This window comes from Papio anubis, unplaced genomic scaffold (assembly GCF_008728515.1).
Source record: "Papio anubis isolate 15944 unplaced genomic scaffold, Panubis1.0 scaffold896, whole genome shotgun sequence".
NCBI classification, from domain to species: domain Eukaryota; kingdom Metazoa; phylum Chordata; class Mammalia; order Primates; family Cercopithecidae; genus Papio; species Papio anubis.
Window position 1 is genome coordinate 3,840 of NW_022169201.1, and position 11,435 is coordinate 15,274.

An 11,435-nucleotide genomic window follows, 5' to 3' on the forward strand; every position below is an offset into this window, starting at 1 on the left:
TGAGGGTGTATCATAGTCAAAAAAATACTGCTTCACTAATAAAACTAGGACAAAGGCCATTTAAACTTAAATATGTGAAGCACTTGGTTTTATTAATTTCAAGCATTTCAAATGTCTAAATTTGGACTGGAGTAAAGACATTTCATAGAAAAACAGAAATATTTGTACTTGTTTATTTTTAATCTTGATAACTTTTAATAGTTTACAGCCACAGTGGCAGCTTTTACATGTGGACATGTGTTTAAATATAGTTTCATACCATAAATAGCCATGTGGCAAAATACCTGCCTCTAGGCAAAAAAAAAGAAAAAGAAAAAAAATCTTTGCCACTACATAAACACCTTTAAGTAATACTGAAAATAGATGTGAGGTAATTTTTTATCTAAAGTGACTGTAGCCTATATTAAGACATATTCACTGTAACAGTTCAAGTTTTAAAATCCTTGTTTTATAACTCGAAAATGTGCCTTTTTAAAAAAGCACATCTTTACATTTATTGCTATTGTACATTTATTTGGCAGGAAACAGGGATGTTTGATGTCTTGCAATGATAAAATTATCCTATTCAATAGAATATTATCTCACATTCTGCATGACTTTTGAACATTCTATAAGACAATTACATAAGTGAAAAACCAATTTGTAGATATCTGAGTGAGTACAACCATTTAATAAATGTGAATAAAAACATTTCAGAACATTTTAATATACACTGCATTTTCTGATAGTAAGATTTTAGGTTAAAATAAGATTATACTTTAAAAAGTTTACCATTTTGAAAAAAATCATATCACTGTTTGCAATGCCATTTTCATACTTGAGATGCTAGTCCAACATATTGTTTATCCATTTGCTTTTGTTTGATTTTATTGCTATTAGATTCATGATAATGCTAAAATACACACACGCACACACACAATTACTTAGGTTTTTTTTTTAATTAAAAGCCCAAAGAAAAGTGCTGACAATGTTCAGTTGAAATTTTGAAATTGGGTTTTATAATTCTGCCCACATAGCAAAAGTTGAAATGGTCGATGAAGATGTAGTTTTTGAAATAAGCAAGTAGTAAAATCAACAAAACCAAGTGAAAATTATACAAGGAAACACAATAATAATAAAGGAATTATATATAATACACTTTTTCTTCGTGTTGACAAGACATGATTTAATCCTTTTTAATATTTTCCCATCTCATAAATAAATAAGCTTACTTGTTAATACTTTGTCTAACTCTAATTTTTATTCTGTTACCAATGTCAGTAATACTTTATTTTTCATTATTTCTCTTATAAAGTGACTTCTGAACTTCCTAGTTTGTTTAAACTATCACAAGGTCAGAAAACCAAACACAGCATGTTCTCACTTATAGGTGGAAATTAAACAATGAGAACACTGGGACACAGGGCAGGGAACATGATACACAGCATTACTGTCATGGGGTGGAAGTGAGGGAGGGATAGCCTTGGAAGAAATACTTAATGTAAATGATGAGTTAATGGGTGCAGCAAACCAACAGGACACATGTAAACATATGTAACAAACCTGCACGTTGTGCACATGTACCCTAGAACTTAAAATATAATAAAAATAAATATATAAAATAATACAAACAATCATAAGTAAATGAAATATCTGATGATCTCATATCTATTAGTAATGGCATCTCTGAGTATTTAAATATTCATCTATACATTCCTTTGCTAAATTTCCCCTTATTTCTCTTTTATATTAAACTTTTTTTTAGAGAGCGTAAGTCCAAATCATCTTTTATTAATATAGAAAGGTCATATTTAGCAAAAGACACAAGGCAGGGAAGTGTCAGGCCTGGGCCTGAGGCCTGAAGCCGATGCTGAGGGAGAAAGGCTCACCGGGGCGTGGGAGAAGTGCTGGGAGGGCTGAGTGGTGGAGGCGCCAGAAAGTTCCAGTGGGCAACACTGTGGGCAGGTCATGGGTGGGACTCACGAGGACCTCGCTGCTAACTCTTCTTGACTTGGCCGGGTTGGTGGGGGAAGGGGGATCGTTAGTGCTGCCACCTGGAGTGAGAGCCGCCCCTTGGTTCCTGGAGGGCACCATCAAGGGACACAGGACAGGAAGCCCAGGATGGTTAGTGCAACTAGGGATGAGGGCCAGGGAGAAGCAGGTGCTCTGGAGTGGCCAGGAAAAGTCCAGACACGGAGGCTTAGGAGCTTCCTGTTAAGTACGTGGGTTCTGCCCTGTCTCTGCCAGGCACTCTGACTAGGGATGGATGATCCCTCTCTTCAGGTGCTTCGTGGTGCTCTCGCTGCCAGCATAGGTGGTCCAGATCCCTTTGCCCATCTCCCCTGTGACCGACAGCAGTTCCGAGTGGGTGCTCTGGCAGCCCTGGGCGCCAGGTGGTTTCATGGCCTGCACACAGCCGATGGAAGGCGGTCCAAAGTCGTTAAACAGCGGTCCGAAAGGGACAGCGGCTCCTGGCACTGAGCCCGACGGCGACAGACGCTTCCTGTAGGGACCGGGGTGCCCGGCCCAGGGGTGCTGGAGCCGGGGGTGCTGCTGGGGGCAGGCGTGATGGGTTTTTAGGACATCCTCAACTCCTGGGTGCTGAGGACGCCAGCAGGTGGCTCCTCGGGGGTTGGCTGCCTGGCCACTAAGCCGAGATCTGATTTGCAAGCTAAATCTGTGTTAAACTTTTTAACTGCAATTTTTATTAATCTAAATACAGGTCAGATACTCTCCATGAAAATTTCACATTTGAGTTGAGACGTATTAAAATGTGAAATACACAATGGATTTCAAAGATTTTATATGAAAAAAGAATGCAAACTATCTGTAATAATTTTTATATTGATTACATGTTGACCCAATGTTTTGGATATATTGAGTTAAATAAAATATGCAATTAAAAAAAAATCTATGCTACATTTTTGTTAAAAAATTTAAATAAACCATGAAATTACTTCTTGGGATAGCGTGGCGCAAACAGTGGCCAATGTGTGCAACCTGCCCGCGCAAGTCTCAGTGCCACAAATGTCAGTAACAGCCTTGCGTTCCCGGCAAACTTCGTGGGAATTGGCCAAGCCTTCAGGCTATGGAGGAGAGGCCTCTGGTTGGAAAAAGCCTCTTGAAGCAGGACTGGGGCTAGAGCGCCTGGAACTGGAGGATGCTGACAGGCTCCTCTGAGGAAAGCCCACAAGACACTCGTGGCGGTGCTGTTGCCGGTGGCCACAGCTGCAGCTCAGAGCTCGGGCTTCTTTCTTATATTTGTTTTGGTTTTATTTTGCTACTATTTTCTACTTTCTTGATGTGATAGCTGAAGTTTTTATTTGAGAAATTTCTACTTTTCCATTATACACATTTAGTGAAATACATTTTCCTGCCAGCACTGGCTTTACCTGTGTTAAATCAACTTTGATATGTTGTATTTTTATTCACTTTAATATATTTAATTGTTTCCCTTGAGACGTTTCCCTTAGGAGTGTGCTTGCTGTTTAGCGCTATTCACAATAGCAAAGACATGGAATCAATCCAAATGTCCATCAATGATAGACTGGATGAAGAAAATGCGGTACACATACAACATGGAATACTATGCAGCCATAAAAAAAGAATGAGATCATGTCCTTTGCAGGGACATGGATGGAACAGGAAGCCATTATCCTCAGGAAACTAATGCAGAAACAGAAAGCGAAACACCTAATGTTCTCACTTATAAGTAGGACCTGAACAATGAGAACACATGGACACAGGGAAGGAAACAACACACAATGGGGCCCCTGGATGGGGGAGGGAGAGGGAGAGCATCAGGAAAAATAGTTAATGCATGCTGGGTTTAATGCCGAGGCAATGGGTTGATAGGTACAGCAAACCACCATGGCACAAATTTACCTATGTAACAAACCTGCACATCCTGCACATGTACCCCAGAACTTAAAATAAATAAAAACTAAAAAAAAAAAAAACTGAAATCTATGCTGTTTATCTTTCAAGTATTTAAGATTTTGCTGTTATCTTACTTTTTTATTTTTAATTGGATGCCATTTTGACTAGAGGATACATTTTACATGATTTCAGTTCTTTTAAAACTCTAATGTTTGTTAAAATCCAGGATACAGTCCATCTTGGTTTATGTTCTGTGGGCACCTAAATGTTCTGCTATATTCTGCTGCTAGTGGGTGGAGGAGCAGGTTTTGGTTTTTGGTTTTTGGTTTTTTTTTTGAGGTAGAGTCTTGCTCTTTTGCCCAGGGTGGAGTGCAGTGGCCTGATCTCGGCTCACTGTAACCTTCGCCTCCCGGGTTCAAGCGATTCTCCTGCCTCAACCTCCCAAGTAGCTGGGATTACAGGCACCCACCACCACACTCGACTAATTCTAATATTTTTAGTAGAGGCAGGGTTTTGCCATATTGGCCAGGCTAGTCTCCAACTCTTGACCTCAGGTGATCCACCTGCCTTGGCCTCCCAAAGTGGTGGGATTGCAGGCGTGAGCCTCCGTGCCCAGCCAAGGGTGGAGTACTTTATAAATATCAGTGAGTGGCAGCCGCCAACCTCAGTAGCTGCCCACGCTGCCCGCTGGGGCGGACGGCGGCCAGAGCTGGGACCCAGGCTCTGTGCCACCTGTGCGTGCAGCCACACCTGGATGCTGTCCTCCCCCAGCCTACACCAGCGGGCACAGCAAAGCTGGGTCTCATGTTTGAAGGAAGGGAAAAAAACGAACAAGTAACCCAGCACTAGTCTTTCCAGATCCATCCCGCTGGCCCTCTTGTTTCCCACTTTTTTGAAAACTGGCCACTGTGTCTTCAGATCCCTAAATCGCAGCCACTGAGACCCGGCTCTCAGAAGCCAAAGCCCTGGCACTTTCCAGGCTGAGTGGGACGAGGTGAAGGCAGGCTGGAGGCTGGTCCAGGACAGCTGAGAGCCGACCGTGGGGGGTCTTGGAGCAGCCACCACTGAGGCCGCTACACTTGACATGGGATTTGGGCCATTGGGTAGAAGGCGTGGAGATGGGGCACTGCCAGAGGAGCCAAGGAGGAAAAAGAGCACTCCCCGAATTGTCTTCCAGGGTTTTGGTGAGCATTTTATTAACTCAGAATCTGTCGGGAATAGTATCTTTCCCTGGAGATGGCTCTCGTCAGGGGAGTGAGATAGGCTGGGGGGAGGAAGAGGAATGGGAGGCTCAGTTTATAAATATTAAGATCAGCAATGGTGTGCCGCTGGCAGGAGCAGAGCAGAGGGAGCCTGGAGATTTGGGTGGCTGCAGTTGGTAAGTGGTTGCAATTCAGAGGATGGGACTGAGGTCCTCCCTTGTCATGTTAGCATCCCGTTTCCTGGGCGCGGGTCTGACATCCTGCAGGTGGTCATTTCACTCATGGCGGCTTTGTCTCTCTTCTATCACCCCAGACTCAGCTTCACACTCCAGGGCTGCACACCACCAGCCACCGTCATGTTAACCCCTTCCCAGGTCAATGTGTCCCTCACCTGGAGCCCAATCTGCTGGACAGCCTGGGACCGTCCATTTTCGGGGTGGTGGGCAACCTGGTGGCCATCGTGCTGCTGTGCAAGTCGCGCAAGGAGCAGAAGGAGACCGCCTTCTACACACTGGTATGCGGCTGGCCGCCACCGACCTGTTGTTCACTTTGCTGGTGAGCCAGGTGACCATCGCCACGTACATGAAGGGCGGGTGACCTGGGGGCCAGCCGCTGTGTGAGTACAGCATCTTCATGCTGCTCTTCTTCAGCCAGCGCGGCCTCAGCATCATCTGCACCATGATACCTACATAGGTAATTTGTGTTAGACATTCTTAGAAGAGTTTCATAAGTTTTATGTTTTATGTGGGTTATAAACAAATGCATAAAAAAGAAATCATGCCATGATTGAATTTTAGCAGGAATAAGTTTATTTTACCTATTCAAAATTAAAACTTTTGTTTTCTTTGAAAATGTTTTTGTTAAACATACTTTTTTGAAAAAAATTTAAGCAAATAATAATGTCCCTACCAAATCCAACCAAGAGCAGAACCCACATGTCTGGCATTACTCCTATATTTGCAGTTTAGCTGCTTACTTGTGCATTTGCAAATACCAACAGGGGCTCGCTATAGGCTGCATTTGACGGGGGCAGCTTACCTGATGTTATGGTCTGAATGTATCCCCACACTTCATCTGGTAGAAACATAATCCCCAATGCAAGTGTTGGGAGGATGGGTTTTGGGGAGGTATTCAAGTCATGAGGGTTCTGCCCTCATGGGTGGATTAATATCAGTATGAAAGGACACAATGGAGGGAGTTTGCCTCTCTCTCCTTTGTCCTTCCAACCTTTCCACCTTTTCTACTTGGTGAGGACACAGCATTCCTCTTCTTCAGAGGATGCAGCAACAAGGCACCAACTTGGAAAGAGAGATGAGGCCCTTACTAGATCCGAACCTGCTGGTGCGTTGATCTTGGGTTCCAGCCTCCATGAAAAATACATTTCTGTGCTCTATAAATTACCTAGTCTAAAGTATTTTGTTACAACAACACAACCAGAGTAAGACATCTGGTATATTCTGCTCTACAGCCCATCCATCCTCCTTTTGTGTAGCTAACACAGACATGTTCTACTCATAGTGATTGCAGAAATGCTCAAAAGCAAATAGAAATGCATGCGGGTGCTTACTTCAGCAGCACATACACTAAAATTGAAAGGTTACAGAGATTAGCATAGCCTCTGCGCAAGGATGGCACACAGATGCATGAAGCATTGCAGATTTTTGTAACACAAAGGATAAATGCTTAAGGAGACGGACACCCCATTTCCCATGATGTGATTATTATACACTGCCTGCCTCTATCAACATATCTCATGTACCTCATGAGATATTTAAACATCTATTATGTACCCACAGACATTTAAAATGAAATATTTAAAAAATGTGTGAGGGCCTTTGAAGCCTAGGCTTTGAACAGACATATCTTCATTTCTGCCTCATTCATTAATTAAAGCAAGTCATATAGGGAGATATATTCTGCCTTTATCAGAGAAACTCTAAAGTCATATGACAAAGAGCTCAGAGAGAGGAGTGAAAAACAAGGATTATTAATAAAAATTCGTTTCCAGCTTTTCCCATATCCACCTAGCTTAAGAAATAAAATATTACTAGGACCTTAGAAGTCGCTTTGATGTCCTTTCTCAGTGATTATCTCTGACCTTCCTCCTCCATATTAACAATTATCTTGACTCCTAGCTACATAGATCAGTTTTGCTAACTTTTATAAAATGAAATCATAAAATATATATTTATCTGTGTTGAGGCTCTTCATTTTAATAAAATTTAGTGAGATTCATGCCCATTGTTACAGGTAACCGTAGTGAGTTAATTTTCATTGCGATTTAGTGTTACATTTTAGGAATATGCCACCATTTGTTTATTGTCAGTCATCTACTATTGATGGATATTTAGGCTATTTTCAGTTTGGGGATATTGTAAATAATGCTGCTGCAAACACTTGGCAAACACCTATAAGCTTCTCTTTTGCCTCTATACTAAAATGGGTTTGCACAGGCCAGAAGACTTCTGACTGCTCCACATCCTCTTTAACACTTACAATTGTTAGTGTTTATTTCATTCTATTTTTATTACTCTTTTCTTTTAGATGGAGTCTCACTCTGTCACGCAGGCTGGAGTGCAGTGGTGTGATCTTGGCTCACTGCAATCTCCGCCTCCCAGGTTCAAGCGATTCTTCTGCCTCAGCCTCCCGAGTAGCTCGGATTACAGGCATGCACCACCATGCCCAGCTAATTTTTGTATTTTTAGTAGAGATGGGTTGGTCAGGCTGGTCTCGAACTTCTGACCTCAGGTGATCTGCCTGCCTTGGCCTCCCAAAGGGCTAGGATTACAATCATGAGTCACTCCTTCCAGCCTATTTTATTTTAGTTTATATTTTTTAGAGACAGTGTCTTGCTCTGTCGCCCAGGCTGGAATACAGTGGTGCGATCATGGTTCCTGGCAGCCTCGACCTCCCAGGCTGAAGTGATATTCCTTTCTCAGGCTCCCAAGTAGCTTGGACTACAAGTGTGTGCCACCATGCCTAGCCAGTATTTTAAATTTTAGTCATTTTGGTAGATATTCATTAAGTGATTTATATTATGTACAATTTTTATGCTTTTGTAAGTGGTATGAATTTTAAACATAATTTTACTTGTTTATTGCTCATATATAGAAGTATAATATTGATCCCTGACCTTGCTAAATGTACTTACTAATTTTAAGTTCATATGTGGATTCATTTACATATTTTACATACACAGTTGTGTCACTTACAAATAATGAGTTTCTACTTCCTTTTCATTTTTATACCTTTTGTTTCCTTATTGCACTGGCTAGAACCTGCAATATGATGTTGAATACAATGTTGAAAAGAAACTGTAATAGAAGATATTCTCATTCATTTCCAAGCTCTCAGGGAAAAAATATTATTTTCCCAATAACTGTAACAATTGATGTAGTTTTTGGTAGCTACCCTTTATTGCTTAATTCCATTCCCCTACTTAGCATGTAAGCTCTATGTTCTTTAAATCTCCGTTTGGAGTTGTCCTAGTGATTTCAATGTGTTTTCTGACTTGTTAAAATCTAATATATATTAATACTGTTACCACTTTTGAGAAAACGTAAGGATTGTATTACTTTAATTTCATTTTTTCCTCCCACCTTTTGTGCTATTACTGCCATGTGATGTATATATTGCCAAAATGCTTCTTTTATCATTGCCTTATATAGCCAATATCCATTTCTGTTTACCCATATGTTTACATTTGAATTGCTCTCAGCCTTTAAGCTGCTGCTTTTAAGTAAGCAAATGACTGGCGGCAGGTGAAGTAGTAGCAAATGTCCACAGATAGCTTCTGCTTGAGAACCTGGGCTTTGCTACTCTGTGGGATTGTGTTCTAATTTCTTGCCACCTTGGTAGATCTGTAATCTCTACCAATAGCTATAATTTTATGTGTTTTTATATTTTGTCTAGTTTCTGTTTGTTTTTAATGGGAAATTTTTCCAAAACAAGGTCATCTAGTACTTCTGGAAATACAAATTCTAATATGTGTCTCACTTCCTAAGATTCCAAAAATTGAGGACTTCCATTTCTAGCCACACTGCAGATAGTTACTAAACTCCTGCTGAAATTGACAAATAATCCTGTGTGTGTATGTGTAAAAATGTGTATATGTATATATACATTTATATATACACAGCATACTTATAAGATGCCCATCTGGCAGGAAATCTTCTAATGCCCAACATTCAGTAAAAGAGGAATCTCAAATAGATGGGTGTAAAAGTGAACCAGCTTTCAATTGAATTCATTCGTCAAGTTAAATAAACTTCAACTTTTATGCTCTTATCTTTATGGTTGTGACCCTGGAGGGTAACCAGAAGGCTAACAACCTAAAATAACATGGTATAGAGTATAAATATAATATGATAGAATAAAAATATGAGACTGCATTGAATAAGGATTACTTCTGACGTTTGTGAAACTTTTGGTTTACTTGATTGCCAAGTAAAACAAATTTCTTGTTTTGTGTTGGGGTCATATAATAGACCACAATACCTGTATATAACTAGAAACAGCCACCTGTATGTAACCAGGAGAAAACTATTACAACTCTAGGAAAAGGCAATAGTTTTATGAATGCCATTTATTCTTTGAGAGAAGCAATAGTATGTATTGGTATTGTTCCCCTGTAGATGCGATAAAATCAGATACCATGGTTATCCCAAATAGGGAGAATTATGCCAATTGAGTTTAAGTGTTTAAGTAGCACTGTTTGCATTATGAAAAAATGGACACATTTAAATATCTATAAACAGGAGAATGATAAATAAATTATATTATATCAGAAGAAAATTGAATGGTGGTGAAGGCACCCAGTGAATAATGGCTAAATGGAACAATATGGTCAAATCTTAGAGATAATTAATTAAAGAGCCTGTATTTAAAGAATATTTATGGTATGATTTCATTTATATGCATTCAAAAACATGCAAAACTGAACAAAATAAGAATAGAAACATATGCAGTAAAACTTTTGACATTCTATGGAATGATAAACACAAATTTTAGAAGGCTCAAAAGGCCTACATTTTGGGGGTCTCTGCTCACCACTAAATAGTCTCCTGACACAACTGCATAATGTGACCCTGAAAATTCAAAATGCCTCACAGCTTGGTTTACTATTTGCCCAAGTCTTAAATTCAACCAATGCAGGTGAAATTTTTATGTATTACTTTATTCTTTAATGGCCAGCTGTTACTTGTCTCTTAGTGTTTCTGGTAAAAAAAAAAAAAAAAAAAAAAAAAAAAGGGTTTGTAAATCCCAGTATATAAGTCTTTCTTCCTACTTAATGGCAAGTAGTTGTTCCAATAAACACTAGGTATAGAGGGGAAATCAATCAAAATTAAGAAGCTTAGAAGACATAAAACAAAAGACAGAGTCACATCAAACAAGTGCCTTCTTGTACTCCCCTTATTGTAACTCTAGGAAAAGGCAATAGTTTTATGAATGCCATTTATTCTTTGAGAGAAGCAATAGTATGTATTGGTAATATTGCTCCCCTGCAGATGTGATAAAATCAGATACCATGGTTATCCCAAATAGGAAGAATTATGCCAATTGAGTTTAAGTTCACAGGTCCTGGGTTCTGGGTCATAGCCCTGAACAACTAACATATTAGCAAGAGTGAAATCAAGATTTTTCCTTTTCTATCTAACCTCTATCCTGCATATAATCTCACGCTCTTTCTCTGTGGCAAATTTTCCTTCTGCGAACTGAATTTTTCTCCAAAAACTGCTTTGTGGTTATACAGCTGCTACCAGGTAGAGCCAGATCATGAATCCAGACAGTCAGAATAAATAGTGTGGTAATCATTATATCATGTAAAAATAGATTTTTTTTTCAGGGAAAATTTTACTTTAAAGTTCACTTCTTCCTTATCTAATGCAACGAATAGCAGAGATTATGTTTCAAAGCACTTTGATGATATATGAATTTATTAGGCACAAAACAGCTTTTAAAAGGAAGTTATTAAAATGATGAGTCAGTTTCAAAAATCTAAGTGTTTAGGTTCAACTGAGTGCAATTACTCACATTTGATAATTCATTATAAATACTAGGCTCCATATCTCATTTTTCTTCCAACTATTCAAATTTTATGTTCATCCAACAGCTGTATTCAAGGTAAATTTGAAAAATGTGGATCATTTTCTGTGCTGCTGGGTACCTGTTTCTAGGAATGATGCTTCCTTGTTTTTCTCTTCAATGGCATTATCAAAACTCTAGTCAGTTAATCATCAAAGGAATTGCACAAACAATATTTTTCAATTGCATCAAACATAACAAAGCTTGTCAAATATATTTTTAAACAAAATTTCTATGACAATAATGAACCAAACACTAACGTCTGTCAGGCATCACAGTTTCTGTGTCATC

The 11,435-nt window shown here is 39.5% G+C and overlaps 1 non-coding gene and 1 pseudogene across 1 annotated transcript; one reads left to right on the top strand and one right to left on the bottom strand.

The window, feature by feature from the left end:
• Nucleotides 1-1,889: 1,889 nt before the first annotated feature.
• LOC101005251 lies at nt 1,890-2,564 on the bottom strand (annotated as a pseudogene).
• Nucleotides 2,565-6,619: 4,055 nt separating this feature from the next.
• LOC116273573 lies at nt 6,620-6,723 on the top strand. The gene has a single exon (XR_004181893.1). It is a non-coding gene; the product is annotated as a U6 spliceosomal RNA (small nuclear RNA).
• Nucleotides 6,724-11,435: the final 4,712 nt, after the last annotated feature.